Source organism: Anser cygnoides, chromosome 14 (assembly GCF_040182565.1).
Source record: "Anser cygnoides isolate HZ-2024a breed goose chromosome 14, Taihu_goose_T2T_genome, whole genome shotgun sequence".
In the NCBI taxonomy this organism is placed as follows: domain Eukaryota; kingdom Metazoa; phylum Chordata; class Aves; order Anseriformes; family Anatidae; genus Anser; species Anser cygnoides.
The window spans coordinates 18,140,468-18,160,691 of NC_089886.1; the positions used below are offsets into that span (position 1 = coordinate 18,140,468).

The 20,224-nt window shown below is 36.3% G+C and overlaps 1 protein-coding gene across 22 annotated transcripts in view; it reads left to right on the forward strand.

Annotated features, from left to right (window-relative positions):
- The window catches only part of LOC136786400 (protein FAM210B, mitochondrial-like), a 324,869-nt gene that overhangs the window by 65,620 nt on the left and 239,025 nt on the right, over positions 1–20,224 (forward strand). The gene's annotated exons all lie outside the window — the stretch shown is intronic.

Below are 20,224 nucleotides of genomic sequence, written 5' to 3' on the forward strand. Positions count from 1 at the left end.
GAAGAAAAATAAGTTTTTTTGACAGTCTGAGATGGACCATAATAATATCATCAAAATGATATACTGTTAACTGTTGTGCACAAAGAAATGAATAACCAACTAGTTTCTTGTTAAGAAATACAGCTTCAACATGGGAATTTACTGTTTACTTATTTCAGTTTTTTTCTGCTACTCTTGGAATATTGGAAATATTTCTAAAACTTTATTCTGCTCATAAAGTGCACTCAATTTAATTTCTAGACTAAATTTGTCCACAGCCAAGTGATGCATTAATCTTGCCATATTTTGTATGGTAACATGGTTTTACATAGGTTTTTATTCCTGTTTTGTTCTTATCCCTTACGAAGAATTGGATTTGCCGTCACCTCTTACAGCTTGGAAGGATGCAATAATAACAGGTCCTATGAAATATTGGATATATTGTTTGACAAAGATATGACTAGTGATACTGTAGATGTTAGTCTTCTAAGAATCTACTAATTGATGAGCAACCTTATGAACAATAGATCATAGCTTCATAGTAATGTGATGCTTTGTTAAGGCTATTCATTAACAAAAAATGACATTTATAATCATTGCTTTACAGAAAGGTAAGTAAACAATTTACAAGCTATTAAAGCTGAGAAATGGTTATTATTACGTACAGGTGCTCTGGGTTAACCCACAGGCCAGCAGGCAGTTGAGCCCCACGGAGTCACTTGCTCATTCCTCCCTCAGCGGGATGGGGAAGAGGATTGGAAAGGTCCAAGTGAGAAAACTTGTGGGCTAAGATCAAGACAGGGTAATAGGCAAATCAAAAGCTGTATGCACAAGCAACACAGCATAGGGAATTCATTTGGTACTTCCCATCAACAGGCGGATGTTCAGTTCTTCCCAGGAAAGCAGGGCTTCATCTTGTGGAATGGTTCCTTGGGAAGACAAACGCGGTCACTCTGAATGTCCCTGTCTCCCCCTCCTTCCTCTTTCTTTACCCCCAGCTTTTATTGATGAGCTTGATGTCTCATAGTACGGAATATCACTTTGGCCAGGTGTCCTGGCTCTGTCCCCTCTCAACTGTTTGTGTATCCTTGGCCTCCTCGCTGGGGGAACAGCATAAGAAACAGAGAAGCCTGGACACTCTGCAAGTGCTGGTCAGCAGCAGCTAAAAAAATGGTTGTGTCCTCAACTCTGTCTTCACCAAAAATCTAAAGCATAGCACCATACAAGCTATTCTGAAGAAAATTAACTGTATTCCAGCAAAAACTAGTAGAAATCTTCTACTCTGTTTTTCAAAAAATAAACGTAATTGGAGCTCTGAATGATTGTTATTTTTCTCTACTGTCTTCTGTTTAAATATTTTTTTTGGATAGAGGCTGCAAAATTTCAGCAAACTGCAAGTTTCTTCTAAGAGCTTATGCCATTCAACATATATTTTTTACTAGCTTTAAAGCATTATAAATAATGCTAGGCTGTTCTGTGCCATCAGTTGTTGTATATATGCCATCAGCTACATTTCTTGAAGATTTAGTGAAAAGGCATTTAAAACTTGTATTGCTGTTGCCTGTGTCCTACATAAAGTACAAAGTGATGGTGATCAGTCACAGAACTTGTGACTTTAATGCTGAGCGCAGAAAAGAGAGCTAGATTGTCATAAGTTTTTCTTCAAGTCACTGAGTTTTAGTAACAGTCTCACCTTAAAGGAGTTTCACCTTTAAAACTCATTAGTTTTAGTGCTCCTCTTATTGTCCTTAATTACTTTTTAGACTAAAATACAATCTTTTTTATTTTGCAAGTCAGCCCTTTTAGTAGTACTTATGACAAGTGTGTATTGCACAAGTAAAGATATCCTACCTCAAGCAATCCCTGCTGTGTCTGTAAGAAAACGTTGCTTTGAAGTCCTGAAAACTGTGTATCCAGCTCTTTTCTTATCCCTTTTTTAAAGTATTTTATGTTCATTTTTTTTAATAACTGAAGCTGATTACCTATGCAAGTTTAACACTTGTGAATTGATCACATTTGAAATGAAGAGCTGAATTTTCTATTCTATAATTGAAATAGAAATAAATCAGTATAATGGACTGTTTTGGTTTTCAGTCCACCCCCCCCCCCCAAACAAACTATGTTTTCAGTGGTAATGGGCTAGTTAGAGTATTTGGGGTGCTTGTTCTTGAGATAGACTTTACCTGTACAATGAATTTCACCTGCTCAATGGAATAACATGTTTGTTGCAGTACCTTCATACCAGTAATTAATGATGAATATCTTTCACTTCAGGAAAAAGAACGTTGTTTTTTCAGAAGTGGCTGATAATGAATGGTATCTTTGGGGAGTTTGTGACGTGGGAAAAACGTGCTCAGTTCAGTTTTCTGTGAGCAAAATTACTATTCTGTCATTTTTCTCTCATTATAAAGTCTCCTAACAGTATAACAGTAAGGGTCTGAAGTGGGACTTTGCTCATAGAATCTTAAAAGTTAGAGAAGGAGGAATATAGTATTTGCTTTTCTTTTTTTTTTTTCAGAAGTTAGTCTTAATATTTACTACATGCTTTCTCTTTTCAAGGATAGAGATTTTTCACTCGATGTTTGCTTGTGCTCTTATCTGCTCAAATACATTTTCATTTTATTTGTTACCCAGCTGAATGGAGGCATACACACAAACTTATCTTTGAAAGGCTGCAGTGTGCCAAGAAGTTCAAAAAGCTTGTGAAGTCTTGGTGAAGGGAGGGATGTGACTCTTCTGACTACCTTGACAGATACCTGGCATAAGCTTTATATTCCTGCTGTGGTTTATTCTCTCCAAAATGTTTCTCAGTAGGTCAGAACTTTCATGGCTATTCTGATTTCTAAATTTACAGTCTGCATTTTAAAATGAAAACTTCCCATCTTCCTACTGAAGACCTCATGTATTTTCACTCCAGTTTGGTGGCATAACAAAGATTTTTGAGAATGCCTTATGCTAGTGAAGTTAATATATGTGCACACACACCTGTAAATATATATATATAAAATTGGAAGGATCAAGTATAACAAGCTTGAGCAAAACAGACGAAAGTAGTTGAGAGAGTTGGTAGACTGTGCCCATGCAAACCACTTTCACGTAGAACACTTAACTGTAATTGAATTGGAACTTATTCTTTGCATTAAGTCTCTATGGTACTTCAAGCCGTAGGCTGAAAAACATTAGCATGCTTTCTTTTTCTTTTTTCTTTTTTTTTTTTTTAAAGAGATGGCATATGCTTCAATTTTCAGGCAATTCTATATCACTTAGTGAATATTGCTCCCTTGAGAGAAGCATACACTTGCCCTTATATACTCTGGGTACAGCAGCGTAATAAGGGCATACATGTAAATAGGTTCAAGCATCCCAGAACTGATGTTCTGTTGCTGCTTAATCTCTTCCAGATAGAAGTCTCTTCTATGGCTCCAAGTCACAATCTCTGCATGCACCCCTGCCTCCCCCAGTACTTGATATGAAGTTGATTTGGTAGTGCCAGAGCTCTTTTGTTAGAGAGGTTTGATTTCTCCTTCACACTCTTTCTGCTTTTGGAAATGTAGATGCAGTTTTTAATGCAAATGAAGCCTTCAGTGGCTCTAGGGCCAACTCAATGCAAATGAAGCATTCCGTTTATTGGATGTGGAGAATTCAAGTGTTTGATGCTTTATGAATTAATGATTTATAAATTATACATCACAGAAAATACACGCACTCAGTTTATCAAACATTGTCAGGAGCTCACGTAAGCTCTTTGTAGGCTGAGTTTACGTTGCAAGGAAGATGTGTTTGCCTGACAGCCTTAGTTCCCAGACAGTCCAAAGCTTACTGGAATGTTACGCTGCTCCCTCCCTGCCTGTGTATCCCACTTCCTCTTGTTTACAGTGCGTGGCAGAGGTGGTGCCGTTCTGATCCCATTCTAACTGGATGTTGGGGTTCATCTGATATGTACTTGGACTGGCATTTACACCACAGTGTGCATGAATGCACGGAAAGCAAGTCCCGGTGCTGTACCTAATGTACTAGTGCAGCTGACAACAATAATTACAATAATTACTTTTCTAATTATGAAAATTAACACTTTTATCCCATCATAAGCTTTGCTACTTCTATGAATTAGGTCTTGTACCAGAGGAATGCAGTGAGCTCACAGTCCAGATGTCTATGAGTGCTTGGTTTTACAGAGGTACGTAACCTTTTCTGGACCAGGACAGATTTTTCAACCTTTGTGGTGGAATATGTATTTGATGATGCTTGAAGTTTAACAATTCATTTAGGTTTTGCAAAATTTTAAAGAAAGCACAGTGGAAGAAAGAGGAATGCAATTTCACATATTTCATTAAAAAAAAGTGAAAGGGGATAGTTCAAGATTATTTTAAGAAATCTTTTTTTTTTGGGGGGGGAGGGGGGACGGGTTAGAGGTGTCATTGAACAGTGTTGGAAATGGAAACAGAATGTTAGGTTTCTCAACATGCACTGAACTGTGCCAGCACAGATCAAATAATCTACTCAAAGAACAAAATTACCCTCCCACAGATAAGACCTTTATATCTTTGCATCCAAAAAAGCCATTTAGGAGAAAAAAGGTTTTTTGTTTGGCTTCAAAGTAGTTACCATGAAAAAGGGATCCATCTTCCATTGCAAAACAAACAAACAAAAAACAAACAAACAAGAAAAACTCACCCCAAACCTTCTGAACTAGTATTTGCAAATATGGTATGGAATGTAAGGCTTCAATTTCAGTATTTCAGGCATTATTTGACATGAAGCATTCTTTTTTGACCTCTTTCTTTGCTTTCTAGTTTCACCAGATGCCTAATAAAACTAATTGCTGTTATTGCAAAACTGACACAAAGATCAGTCTCTTTCAACATCTGCCCTGATAACGTTTTTCTAAGACTTGATAATCATTTCTTAAAACTCTGAGTTTAAAACTCCAAGATTCCTGGGAGGGAAAAAAAAAAAAAAAAAGAAGAACATTTCTGAATTTAAAACTTTGAAACAGTTCTTTAGTGCATTACCACTGTCTCCACTTCATGCTAAGTGCTGAAATCCTTCTGGTGTTTTGCTGTCTTCATGCCATCAGTAGCACTCTGTGCAAACTGTTTGGTCTGGCAAAATACAGAAAATGATAAATGTGATAGAAGATAATAAATGGCAGGGTGTGCTTTTGGAATGGGAAGTTGCTGGGCAGTAGGGACCTTCATTAGTGCACTCAGAGCTCCGGCTCACTGCTCACTTTTATCTGTTTATCTTTTTTTTTTTTTTTTGGCAGTTCCCTTGGAATAGTTTCTAGCTACTGCTCAGGTGTCCGCCTGTTTTTCTGATGCACTCCTTACCAGCTGTACCTCCTGCTGTAGGTCCCCTGCAATATAGTGTGTCTACAATGCATGATGTTGATCTGCAGTGGCTTGAGCATTTTGAAACAAGATGGAGGTTTTTGTTCTTGCATAGAATTTTTTTTACTGGTGATAAGATCAGAGGCTGCTGGCAGTGATAGGCATAGCACTATTGTGAAGAGCATGGAAATCGTACCTAATTTTTTTTTTTTTTTAAGATTTAAAAGCTACTAATGAATTCAGAACTGATTTGCAGTAAAACATAATCTACTGCTTACCATTGAGTAGAAGTACTCAGAGCATAATTTCAGAATGCATAATTTCAAATAGCATAATTTCAGAATGTTTTCTCTCTTGATCTATTTTAAAGCAACTCTTCCTGAACTAGAGGAAAAACCCAGGCAGGAGGAACTTTGACTTGTAACTGGCTTGTCACACGAAAAAAGCTTACTGTAAATTATCTTCCTGAGAGAATAGAAGTCTGCCACAAGCCACCTAAACTGACTTTGAACTTTGACTGAAATGTTGAGCAGCTGGTTGTTGTTAAATAAAATGAATCATTTTGGGAGAATTTTGTGCCACAATCTGTTAGTAGATGATGCAAACTCTTAGCATATTTGGGCACATAAGGTCATGTTGTTTTCTTTAAAAGTTGTCCTATATTCAACTACTTTGTGCTATCTCTGTGCATCTTTGTGCCATGTTTGCTCTTCAGAATTTTGTTTTCTAGTGGTACATGTTTTGTGCCGAGATGAATTAAACTAAGACCCTCTACAGAAAAAATGCGTGCTTAAGAAAGGAGAGTTCAGCTTGAGCTAACACTACAAAGAATCAAATACTAAAAGTTGCTACTTCACTCATTAAATCATAATGTGATTATATATGCACGCTGATGACTGCATTTTTCAGCCTTTTTTCCTAGGCAGACAGTCTATTCAGAATTACAGTTCCAGGAACATCATTGTCAGGTTTTCTCTTTGTAGTAGTCTTTTCCATGACTTTGGGAAACTACTGGAAAGCTTCCCAGTAATTTCAATTACTTGAGGGGAAAAAAAGTTTCATTTCCTCTGCTTAATTAAATGTGAATTAAAGTTCCAACACTGTTAATTCATTAATCTTCAGTATATAAAAGGCTGTCTAGTATATATGATTCTTTAATATCTGTGTAGAAATTTGTGTGTTTCTGTCAAATTTTTGTCACTTTATTTTTTCATGTAAACTTGTTATACATGTGAAACTTCTGGTGGAAAATTTTTTGTTAGTTTTAATATATTTTTACAGAAAGAAGAGGAGAGAGAGGGAGCAAATTATTAGCTTCCATTAAAAAGAAATTAGAGAAGGAAGCTTTTAGAATTCACTTGGAGAAGACTGTTCTTCAGTCATTTCAGGTTTGTATTTAGTAATGTGTTTTAGCAGGAGGGTGGAACCGAGTGATTTCACTAAGTTTCTTAGGCAGACACACATCATCCTCAGATCTCTTGGTAGGATTTAGAAGAGAAAAGTCGTTACATTTTTATTTTTAACTTTCTTCTTCCTTTCATATAGCGAAATGAATAACAGTTTAGCTTTGAAGTATTTTCTTGAATTTATTTTTAACAATGACTGTAAAATTTAAAACTTATTATGAACTTTTGATCTGAAACTTTCCAATGAAAATAATTTTTCCCTGCATTTTTTGTTGGGGGAAAGATATATATATATATATGTATATTTTTATAAATAAATATACATATTTATAAATGTCGAAAGCTGTTTCCAAAGAAAATACTTTTTTACTTTTTAAAATGGATTATATAAGGGTTTATTTGATGGGGGGGGGGGGACGGGACGACTTTTGCATTCATTTTATCCCTTTCATAACTCTTTTAACTAAATGATGAGATAAGAAAAGTTTTGAGTGTCTATCCTGATACAAGAGGCCAAGATTTAGATGAGTTTGATCTGCTTTCTTTTGGATTTTGAATGAAGATTTCTTTTATCTTGTAAGAATGTCTGTAAAGAAAGGGTGCTCTTAAGCGTTGGCTTCTCTCTGTCCTGCTAAAAGTTTTATATGTCTAAAATTAAATGCTCATTAATTTAGAGAAAACATAAGAAAAACAACTTTTGTCTATTTTTTCAGGGAAATTAATTTACCAATATCGCCGAAAAAAATTTCAAGTATTATTTGAAGTGTTCTAACTAGAATAAATAACACACATCCCTTAACGTCCATGGTAGATGATCAGCTGCTTAGATTTATTTCCAGTTTCTAACCAAGATCAGACAATGAACAGTGGCAATTGGATAGATTTGTTAGTAGCGGCTTGCTTTGAACACTTGATTTGACAAGGAGGAATACAGATAGAATTTAAAATTGATTATCATGGAAAAACTGAAAGCCCATACTGTTGTTTAATACAGCATATATATCTATACCGATGACATGTGATATCCTTTAGAGGTGTGTTTGCAAGTGACACCAATAGCAATTACCAATTACATATTTATTTTGAAGGCAGAAAGGTAAGCCGTTGAAGAAGGAAAGAGCAAGTAGGAGAAATGTTCTTACACAACATGTTCTCATCAGAGAGATTAAAGAGACAAGGAGATTCATTGCAGCATGTCTTTAAGTATTGCACTAGGTTTAATTTCAGGAGAAAATCCCTTTAGCTGGCTAAATCTTTCCCTCAAGATAGAAGGTCAGAAAGAAATTTGCAGTCATAGTCTGACACAACAGCATTTTTATCTTCTGCAAAATATTCCCTCCATTTTCTTTTAGTGTTAGCGAGTTCAAGATTTGTGGGGACATGAGTGAGAAGCTGCCAGGAAAGGCAAAATACCTCAGTAATGTAGCCTTCTTGATTTGATGGGGTTCTTTTTCAGAGATGTCAGAGGTGGTGAATTTTCTTCAGAGACTAATGTACAGTAAATGAACTGATTGACACACTAGTCAAATGCTTGCGGGGGGAGTGGGGTCTTGCGAATCATTCAGATGAGTTTTTACCCACTCCCTGGGTTCACAAAGGAACTTAAGTGGTTAGATGAGTTGAATTGAACCCATTTATACTGAATAAAAGAAAATTGCTGTCAGTGCTACAGCATTGCTACAGGCTCATGTAGTAGTATCTACAAGAGATGTTTTCTTGTGTATTTCTGCTCTTCAGTGCTTGTGTTCCAGACATCATGATGACAACTGCTGTACAGCTGCACTTTCCTAAAATGTGAGGCATCCATGTTCTCCTGAAACTGTTAAGATTTTTATGGTTATTTTAGCAGAATATTTTTGTCTATGACATAGTTGACCAGACTTAAACCTTTAAAGCATGTCTTCCCACTATTGTCACTTTCAGTGATTTTGCTGATAAAATGCTACCACTGAAAGGAGATGGATAATATTTTTTTCCCAGCAGGAGAAATTAATGAGATCTTCTGAAAAGAGGGAGTGTGTTTATCATGGAGAATAATGCACCCGTTTTTCTAGGTTGCATGTAATCTCTGTCAGTTGTTTGTCTGTATTGGAGTTAAGACAATGAAAATGAGACTAAAATTGGCAAAAAAAAAATCACTAAAAATGGAACTCCTCTAGATCATGCATAAACCTCCTTGTGCAACGAAAAGGCAGGCAAGTCTGTAAGGAAAAATATTCTTTATTTGATCTGGTTATAATTTAAAACCAAGTGACAGTGTGGAAACCGATTGGACTTTCATACTGAAACTCTATACCAGAAATATATATATGGGTATATGCAGTTTTATCAATTGTATAACTTCCCTGTGTCATGGCAAAGAGGACGTGGTCCAGAAGGGAAGCTGGGTGGGACAGTGCAGTGGTTCTAGTGGGGCCCAGGGGCACTGGTCTCATTTCACTGTCGTAGAGTCTCTTGGGTTTGTTTTCTGCCAACATGACCCTGGGGTGGAGAAACCCCAATTCCTGTTAAAATTGACTTCACACCTAAAAGCTTGCTTTTCAACAGGCATTCAGTTTGTCTTTCTTCATTTCTTCACAACTTTTGGAGTGAGTAGCAGGTTGTTCATGCCCAAGTTATCCCTGTGTTCTTCTAACTAGAACTATAGCATAAGGAAGTGGCTTAAAAGTTCCTACATCAACTCTGTGTCAACTAGACCCAACCTATTCAAGCCCCCTAAGATGGGGCAGATCAAATTGCAAAGAATATAAAATGAAGAAAAGTGGTATGGTTTGGTAACATTTATGTAATTTAAATGCAGGATATGGTGTTAAAACACGGTGCTTAATTATAACAAGCCATCTGAAAGGTTTTTTTCTCCTTGTTTCTGATTCTGCCCAGCAATTGACCAGTGTCCTCATCAGTGATATCTATAATGTCTGTTAAGTGTTTCCTGAACGCAGAATATAATTTTATTCCTTAAGGAATTATAACTATATTCAAGGACATAACATTTCTTTTCCAGGCAAGATCTGTTTCATCTTAAAAAGTAATCATAACTTAACATTAAGTTTTCAGTACACTGGTTTTTAACATGTTGGCATCAGATTGCAGTAGGAAAAGCGAGTGATTCCCTTTATGAAAGTGAATTGGTCTTTGCTCCTCAGATGGTATTTAAGTTTTTTGTCTATGTTGTATAATAGGCAAACAAGTCCATGTAAAGTCATGATGAAGGACAGTTATTGTTTCTGGTATCTAACCTATTTTGCACCTTCATGAATCTACCTGTATTTCAGTAGACATTTACTGGCAAAGCGAAGAGGCTGATGCTGAGCTGGCTAAGACAGAGTAGCTCTTTTTGTGGTCATAAAATAGTGATGGACTAAGGAATGTGGTGAAAGTTGCCTGTGCATTTTCAGTGCATCACCTCTGTTGATACAAGAGTATGAAGTGTCAAAAATGGTGTATGAATTTATCTGGTGCACTAATTTGAATACAGAATCAAACAAAGAAAACTCATCTCATCCTTATGGTCGTCTTTTATGCTAAAGTGGAGCAGATGAGGAATAGCCTGTTTCCTAACCAGTTCAAAAGCAAGGGATCAGAAACTTTAACAGAATTGCCCCAGTGATTTGTTTGTGGTGTGGTGTTCTTTTCTTTTTTTTTTTTTCTTTTTTCTTTCCCTTCCTGGCTGCATCAGTGGCTAGGATTCAGGAGACTGATATTAGTATTTTTGCTGTAGACATGCTGAGTGTCTTTGGGCAAACTGCCATATCTTTCTGTGCTCGTGGTCTGTTATTTGCTTAAACTATATTCTGAGTACAGAGGCTGATGATTGCTTTATCTGTAAAATATGTTACAATGAACCACTAATTTCAGTTGGGCCCTACAATGATTTGGACAGTTATTGGCCAAACTGTAGTAGAAAGTGAGCTGTGTCATGGTAAGATTTACAGTTAGGAAGACAATGATTGATGGTGGTAGTTATGAGAGGTAGAGCTGGGTCCAGGAACCAATAAAATTAATCTAATCTAGCTATACACAATTTTGTATTTGAAGCATATGTGAATCATACTTGGCTACCCCTTAATCTGTCCAGAAGAGTGCACGTTTTGGGAGAAGGAACTGCAGACAAACACCTGAAAGCTGTTGGCACATCAAGTCAGAGTATTTACAGAGGAAAACATGGTAAATGACATGCAACAGAAGAATATGTAGTAAATGATTTCATACTCTTACCTACTATTAGAGAGCTTGTGTAGTGAATGCAGGTGAGGACTGTCTAAAATCAGTGTTAGCTTTTTAATATTGTTATGCTAACCATAATGCCATCTTCAAGATGTATAAACTTTGAGCTTGAGAATGATTAGGAATTTTCACTCTAATTTGGTGCTTTTTCAATTGACCAGTATATACCCTGGAAAATGTTGTACAGTCTAGATTTCAGTTTGGTAAAATTGTTTGCACAATGAGCCTGTAATTTTAGACAAATGCACTGTGGTTGTGACATAGCTGGATCCTGAACTAGCGTATTTCTCTCCTTAGTCACCAAGCTTTTCTTCTCTTAGCTCATTATATTCATCTGGAAAAAAACCCTCTGCATCTAATATTTTATGGGCTGCTTTCAGTACTTTTTTTTCCTAGCTTTAAATACATTTTAAGTCCCAGTAGGGATTTTTTTAATATTCCTTTTGAAGCTTGAATATATATTTTTTTTCTATTCTACTTTTTCTCTTACCCATCTGACAGCTCTGGGTATTTATTTATTTTTTTTGAGCTGAAATAATTGAAGCGTTTCCTTAACGTTTTTTGGAAATCATTTATTGTATTATGTTTTTGTATACAAAATTAATGCTGGCAGATGAGCTTGGAATACCTGGTTGGTACCTGGTTGGTACCTGTTACCTAACTTCCTCAGAAATAGCAGTGTCCTTTGGGCCCTAGGCTACAAGAATAAGAGTCATTAAATTAAAGGCTAGAGGCTGTCCTTTCACTGTGAATTATTTTGTTGATTTGTAAGAGTATGACAGTGAAGATGGATTTTTTTTTTCTCAATAAAAGGAGAAATCGCAATATCTTTGATCTCCCTGCTCTCCCCCTGATACATGTGAGCCCTGTATACTTTTATACCACGGAGTCCTGAGTTAGAATGGGTTTAGATCAAGCTCTCAGAATTTGTGCGTGAGAAACTAGTGCTGCCTGTGAACATCAGAAATCTTGGCTTCATTCTTGTCTCTGAAAGGTAAGACCCAGATTCTGCAGGGGCACGGAAGTACGGGACATGGGTAGTCTGTAGGGCTGCCTCTGTTCCCTGTGGCTGTAGGACTGGAGCCGGGCTGTTTGCTTGAGCTGTTGCACGGCTGCTTAGCTGAAGTAAGCACAAGCTGTTACAGCTTTTATATGCACATGTGTGCACTTTACGCATACACATATAATGTATATTTAGCATGCTTTAATAAAACATTGAATACAACAAACAGTTGCAATGAAAATTACATGCTCTTATAAACATTTTTATTTTAATCTAGGTTTTGTGCTGTGATGCTGCAGAGGCATCTACAACATAATCAGCTTGGTAATAGAAGAAAGTCATTTCTTACAATGATCCCAGAGCCCTTTGTTAATGTCAAGGATAATTTGGGCTGACTGATTTGATTGCTGCTCTTTTCCGGCAAGAGGTCTCAATAAATGAAACTGCTTGCCTTGATAATTTAGGCTTATATGATTGCCAGCAAGCTAATGATGCAAACACAGCTGAAATAAAATTTCCACTTTATATTGGAGATTTATTAAAAAAAAAAAAAAAAGGCGGGGGGACACCACTTAAACACCTGCTGTATGGGCTCTGTCAAAACAGGGAAGAGCTATTTGCCAATCTCAGGATAGAAAGTGGCTTGTGCATATTATGAGACACGTTTCAGCCAATTGGCCTTTATAGATCACTAGAACACTCTTTTATGTTGTTGCGGACAGGTTATCTGTTTAGTACAATGCACTTCTATTCCCTTTTACTTCCTGCACTGGTCAAAATGGGCTGTTAAAATGTAGAGGTTTCAAGGAAAAGATTTTTGTTTAAAAAAGACAGGGCAAAGCTCCACAGACATCAACATAGAATTCAGTATTACACTGTGATTTATTGTGGAATAAAGCCCCAGCTTCTACATTAATAAGATACGTGTACAGTTCATTTGTCCAATTTTTTTTCTGGTATGTCTGGTTTAGAAAGAGTGGTTCCTGGCACATGCGTTGGTTCTGTATGCTATACACAGTTCTGACTGGGAGCAACTGGGGGAAAAGCAACTATCAGGAAACAGAGCTATGTAAATTCCTCAACTACGCTAAAAAGTAAGTATTACAGGCTTTGGAAGATGGAGAGAAGAGAAACACAGATCTTGTTTTACTTGGCTCTTAGAATACTTTAGAGGCCAATTCATCATTGAATTCTAGGTCAGCCTGTTCCTTACTACTTGTCTTTTTTTTTTTTTTTAATTTCCTGTTGCTATTTTACATTCTTCCGTGAGTCCATCAGGACTTGCCAACCATAAGCAAGTTTTCAAATTACCAAGGTTCAAAGAAGAATCATTTATAGGAAATTCTTTGCACAAATTATTTCAAAGCTGCCTGTGATGAGTTTTCTTCACTTCCTCAGGAGCTTTTAATTGAAGACTTGCAATTTTTTTCGGGAAAAAAAGTACACCTCATTATGAACAGATATCTTGCATCATTAGGAGGTAGGCCAGTCAGAGGTGTATCAGCTAGTGGCTACGTTCATAAATAATGTAGTTCTATCTCTGCCTAATTAAGTGGGTATAGAATGATAACCTTCCGAGCTAATCAGCCTGTGTTATTTGTACTCTTCACTGTCATTTATTTTTATCTTATAGTACTTCAGATGGCAGTTCTGTTCAAAGCCTGCCATCTTGCATATTGTGATATCGTGAAGTACTGCATTCTCTTTTGCTTTAACGTTGCTAAAGTAAGTGAGGTTATATCAAGGTTTAATTCAGTTCATGGAGTTTAAGGGGATAGCTTTAAAAATGTGTCCATGAGGTATAGGCTAGCCACTGTTTAGGTTGACACAAGGTATCTCTCTCTATGCGCATAATGATTACCATATTGTTTATGCATAATTCTCTGGAGGGTAGAACACATCTCTTTTATATCTTATTTAGTGTTATGGCATATGAGGGATTGAGGAGTCAATTCTGTTGCAGAAAAGGAAAATTATTAGTTCTTATATGTTATGTGTCCTTGGTTCCCCTTTACCTTTGACTCTTCAACTCAAATCTTCCAAAATAAAAACAAACAAATAGAAAACAAAACAAAACGCACCAACAAAAAAACCAACGGTATACACATATAACTGAAAGCCCAGTATCATAGACAATTATCGTAATGATAACTAGTAAATAATACATTTAGTGGATACATGGATAAAAATGATATAATGAGTAAGTCAAGATTAATCATTAGAAGGAATTCATAAGCAAGTGTGTAAAGATGATCTGGTTGATATGGGTAACAGCTCTAGGACTGCAGAAAATGGGCCTGTCCAAGGGACTCTGGCAGTTGAGTTGATTTCCTTGGAGCTAACCCTTCTCAGCTTCCCAAAAAGGCTGCATGCCTATGAGTGTGCCCCCAGACCATCTTGAAGTTGTGTGTGGCCATTCTGTGAAACTGCTGCCTGTGCTGGGGTACAAGCATGCCTGTTTCAAGCTGTGCTAACAGCTTACCAGTGTGGGCAGTGCTCAGGCCCGCTCCGTGCCTCTGGCTGGGTTACTGGCTTGTTGTATAGAAATGCAGTAACAGCATGTAAAGGTTCCCAAAATGCTTTTGAAAGGTGTTCACAGAAGGCTCTTCAAGAACAAAGCTGTCATGGAACAGAGGAAGTTGTTCTGGATTAGTAACTGACTAAATACTGGGGAGAAAAATGTCAAGAACAATCAAGTGAGGTGACAGGTAAATCCTGTTTTCATCAGTACTACAGACTGTACTGCTGCCTACAGTAAAAGTGTGGCTGGAGACTAAAGCCAAGTGACAAAACTGGATGCAATATTGAGAGTAAAAATTGAAATTGTAGGAGAACAGTTGTAGAATGACCTATAGGGTGATCAGGAAATAAGTTGGCAGATAATGCTCAGGGTTAGAAAACATGAAACACTTTACACTGCAAAGAAGAAAGTATCCTAACTCCATTTGGAGAATCATGGTTCAGATTTCAGGTAGTATTTAGGAGACATATTAAATACCTTATCAATAGGGCCCAGAAAATATCAGCTTCAGTCAGCACTGTTCAATCAATAGGTTAGAAAATAAATGACCAAGGGGAGCATGTAAATATAGTATCTTTATTCATTATTTCTCATGAGAGCCAAGAGCCACTAAATGAAAATTTCAAATAGGAAGTTTAAAGAAAAATGGTACTTTCATATAGTTTTGAATTATGAATGCTATTGCCATTATATTGTAGTTTCCAAAAAGCTTTAAAATATCAAGCTAGGTTTATAAAATATATATTCTTTAGGCAGCTATTAAAGACAAAAGTTCAGATGGAAGCTTTTCTGTGGAAGCCTTGTGATTTCATTGACGTTCAGTAGGACCCTGTCTGGCATGTAGAGGTGCTGTGTGTTGTTCCCCATCACCCCCCCACTCATGCCCTGACCAATTTGAATTAATTCTGAAGAGATCCAGAAGCTCTGTTTTTCATGTTGAGATTTTGTCATTTTCTATGAATTGTTCAAGCCCAGTCTTTTAAAATGGATGAAGCAAATGGGTCTGTGGCTTGATCTTGCCTGGAATGACCTCTAGGTTATTTCTCTTATGTGTATTAATATCTCTCATTAAAAATCCAGTTAATATGGGTGCTTCATCTGATAAAATAAATCTTCACTGACAGAATAGGTAGGGTGTATTGATTATTATTTTTTTCTGAAATATTGTAGACATGTTTTGATGATGTAATAGTCAGGTTGTAAACATTGTGGTGAAAGGATGCAAAGAAGACAAACACCAGGTGGGGGACAGTGTCTTTTATTATTTATTTGAATTATAGATAAGTCTTTAGCTACAAACGTATCTTCAGGTTTGAACCTAAAATAAATCTTGATGATATATCATCCACAGTCAGACCATAAATCTGAGCTCTAGTCTGGGTTTTCATCACAAATTTGTTAGCTGCCTAGGAACCAAAATATGGCCAGGGTAATCCTATGAAGGTTTTACCTTTTAGGTGCAGACTATAATATACAGCTGGGTTTTCAGGTGATACTACCTTTGTTCAGGAGAGCTAATCCTAACTTGGAAATTAGAGTAACAGTTTGCAACAAACATATCCTCAGTGGAAATAGTAATTGCTTTGAATGAACTATTTGGATGAGGCAGCCTCAGTGCAATAGCAAAATTGGCCCAGCTCCTTCACCACTTTCTTTTCCATAGAGATTCCAGGTTTAGATAGAATGTGAAAACATTACAATCTGTACTGAAGAATGAATGAAGGTAGGCCTGTGTTCTCAGAAGCATGAATATATTTTTTATTTGCATCAACTGATGTAATAGAAATTATAATGTTTCCTTAGAAACCTCACCTTGTTTGACATACACAATTAATCTGCAGACAGCTTTGGGACAAAACGCAGCAGCTTAATGAGGCCAAATTCTGATTGTGCTGATTAGTGACAAGATTTGGTCAAAAACTAGGATATTTGATCGGCAGGACTGAAATGAACTGTGTGCCCAAGCACAACTGTGTGTGGGGGGTGGGAGATTGAGACCCCAACTTTTCCCAGATGCCTGGGTGCCAAGGAAGCGTGAAAGTTTACTACCCCAACAACAGAAATCCCAGGCATACTTTGGTAAGCACTGAGCCATTTTGAACGGAGAGCATGCTTCCTGAATTTTCAAGCTGGTTAGTGCAGGAGACAATTTTTTGTATACTATGATGTTTAAGCTTTACTGAAATTGATGGACTTAAGTCCTTCCCCCATTGCAGAAATGGGGCATCTCCCAACTTCAGGCTCCTTTCTCCATAGCAGTCTGCTGGCCCCTGCATTGTACCTGATTGCCCTGGAGGTCTGAGGTTGACATGGATGACTTCCTAGCTCTAAGGCAGGCTGGCTAAGGGATCTGACTTGAAGCTCTTGCCCGTAGGCTTGTCTCAAAAGTTAAGACGGATTTTGAGGAAGACTGTGACACTTGAGAAAATGTAGAAGACTGCTCTAAGATCAGCAAAACATCTGTGGTTTTTTTTTTTTCTTCCATGAAACTTGACCAAGTAAGTCAACTTCACATTAATTGTCTAGAATCAGTATCAGAATTTAGTTAAAATTGCTCACAGTGTTTTAGGACAGGTGGTGAAAATGAATAGCTGTTAGGGAAATTCAGGTAAGAGAACATAATTACCCAAGCTGGATTTTGGCCAGGACATTAGTGATAAGTTTCATTTCTGTGGAAAATGCTGTGGGATTTTTAAAGGCAGTTTGGTTTTCCCTTATTACAAATATTGCTGTTTTTTTATGGCTGTATGATTCGAGGCTTGGTTTTGAGCCTAAGGAGTATTTGTCAGGGGATTAAAGACTGGGGTATAGCATATGATACCCATGGTAGCTGTGTAATTAAAGTTTATAAATAAAACTGAATTTTGTTGAGCTGCAACCGCTATACAGTAATTTAAAATCTTTAGGAAGTGTGCTTTGTGGTATGTTGTTTGTAGACCTACCCCTTTTATGCTGACAACCATCTTTTAACTGTTATTCCAATGTGCACGAGTAGTGACCAAAATATAGAAGTACTAAGGAATCCTAACGTGTGTGATTGCAAAGTAGCCATGTGTTTATTCTACCTAGATGATTAATTTTCTTCTAAAGGGAGCCAGACTGTCCAAATACCAGTCTATACTACAAAATGAAGTACAACAGGGCTTCCTACAGGTACTTCCTAGCAGCAGGAGGAAATGAAGGAAGACAGAATGAAATAGTTGATGGGTCAGAGTTGTATTAAGATTGAGACTGTTACCTCTAGCAGTCTGATCTTGGTCTGCAATGTGTTCATCCCACTCTAAATTAGTAGACATTGTAGTTTCTACTTTTTTTTTTAAGAGCTGAATCAAGCCCTTAGGTTTCAGGATTGATTAAATTAAAGAGAAACACTAAGGTTTGAATGGGGAACGTACATAAGGAAGGTTGCCGTGAGTGATACTCTGTGCAGGAACTTCCTGAAGTTCTTTCTGTGTTTCTGTCCATTTCCTCTGGAGTCTTAACTGTCACACCAAGTATGGCAATACTGTGAAAAACTGTGAGAAGACACAAAAACATCAGAACAGTGTCAGATGGAGACTTATAAGTGAACACTGTGAAACTAGAGCATAGTATAGAGCACAAAATTGTCAAGGATGGGACTATAAAGTAATTAACAAAATAAGTATAAATTTATATAAAATATATTTTATATATAGCAAAATATATAATTAAATGTAAATTTGATAAGGTATTCATGCATCCAACAAACATGCACCAACAAATTTTCCTGAAATCTGTTTGTTTTTTGTTTCTTTTTGGAGAATACCTTTTGATTGCTGTAAACTGTCCTCCATATGAACCATTGTGAGCTATTAAGTTCCATGGTACTGGCATGTTTAATAATAGATTCAACATTTTTTAATATTTTGGAGGAATTGATATTTGCTTAGTCTCCATATGGAGCATAGCATGTTAATGAACAAGTGATGCTTGAAAGGTCACAAACAAAATGAATAATTCCAGCTTTTGTGATGTATTCTCCTTAATATTCTGTTGAACATATATATATATATATATATAGAATGGAGCATTTGCTCTGTGGTAGGACATATTATTTTTGTTCTTCCACTTAATGATATGAAAATACTCATTTCTGAATACTGACAGTATTTAACCTCTTATAATGCTTTCTACCAATGAACATACCAGTGAGCATTTTATAGTCATTGGTTAACTCTGCTTACCAGTTCTGTTCTGTGTTATTTAAACATGCTTTTAGAGCTAGGTAGAGTGCCATACAGATGAAACTTTCATCTCTTAAAACAAATCTCTGAAGCTTTTATGCACAGTTATGCCAGGCATATTCTAAGCCTATAAGAGAGCAGAAAATTCAATTATTTTTATTCTGAAGTTGATTGTGGCAGTTCTAAGGTTGAGAAGAGTCCATAGCAAAGAATGGTAGTCTGCATGCAAAATAATTTCTTCAAATTAGAATAATTTTTCTATTAAAAATGGGAAATTTTATATTTTGGGGAAGAAGGAAGATTTCATTGTCGTCATCTTCAGAAGTTCTGAATTTATTCATGGCTAATGTATTCCAGATATCAACTGAAATGTTAAATCAAAATTGAACATGGCAATTCTGAAGTATTTTTGTCATTTTTGGACAGAAACATTGATTTCTTTTGAAAACAAAACGAACAGTTATTTACAGTGTTTAAGGACTGTAACTTTATGTGACTTACGTAAATATCAACAATGAATGAAGATATTTCTTTTAAAATATATTCCAGCTGAAATGAAACTCTTATTCTGAAAACTTTGAAATTTCCCAGAGCATCCAGGATTGAGAGTTTCCTCAAATGGAGAAGTGTAAAGAACTTCTTCAGAATCTTATTGTTTTTTGTTCAGTAACTAAGCAACTCTTGTTGGTTTATTCATCAGTTGCAATAAGATACCAAACTTCATTATACTTTTTTAGGAAGTCTTCAGTGTTTGTTTTTTTCAATAGCACAGCAGCATCCTTCACTTTTGGTGTCATGAGAGAAAGACTAATATTGAGCAGGTAGACCAAAGGTAAGTCTGATCCATTCTGCAAGTACTCCAGTTAGAGGCAAATGCTCTAGCAATGGTAGGTCCATTTGGGTGACCCTCAGGAACATGTTTAATTTTGACTCAAGGGGAGAAAGCTTGGTCCATTTCACCTTGTTTCCTCCCCTATCCTCCAGTTCTGAGACAATCTGGAATAGCTTGTACACAGCACATCAGTAAAACTTTAGAAATATGTAGCTTCAGTCTTTTCATTACTTGGGTTATTATTTTTTTTTTTTAAGATTTGTCAGATGTTATTGCTGATTTTTTTTTTCAAGCTTTTGAAACAAGGTCATATGATTATTGTTGGCACTCTTCTGAAAATTACTTGCCTTTTTTTTGCTTTTGGATTAGCTGCTATCAATTTTTTTTGAGATACATTGTTGAATTTTGGAGGAGCTGAATTAGCGTGGAGCACTTTTCAAAACTGGAGTTTTTGCATAATAGCATTTAATATCAATGAAGACATGCTGTCTTATCTAAGAGGAATAAAAATCAATTTTTAATGCTTTTGGTTTGACCTCAAAGAATTTAGTTTAAAATGAAGATATGGTTGGAGCTTACAACTGAGTTAGTTTGTAAAATTAGGTCTTAATAAAGTAAATATAACAAAATTTAATTGTAGTATTATGTTTTTATGTATTCTGTCTGATGTTATGCCATAATAAAATAGTTTTATTAAAATGTTCTGTGATTGTTTACCCTA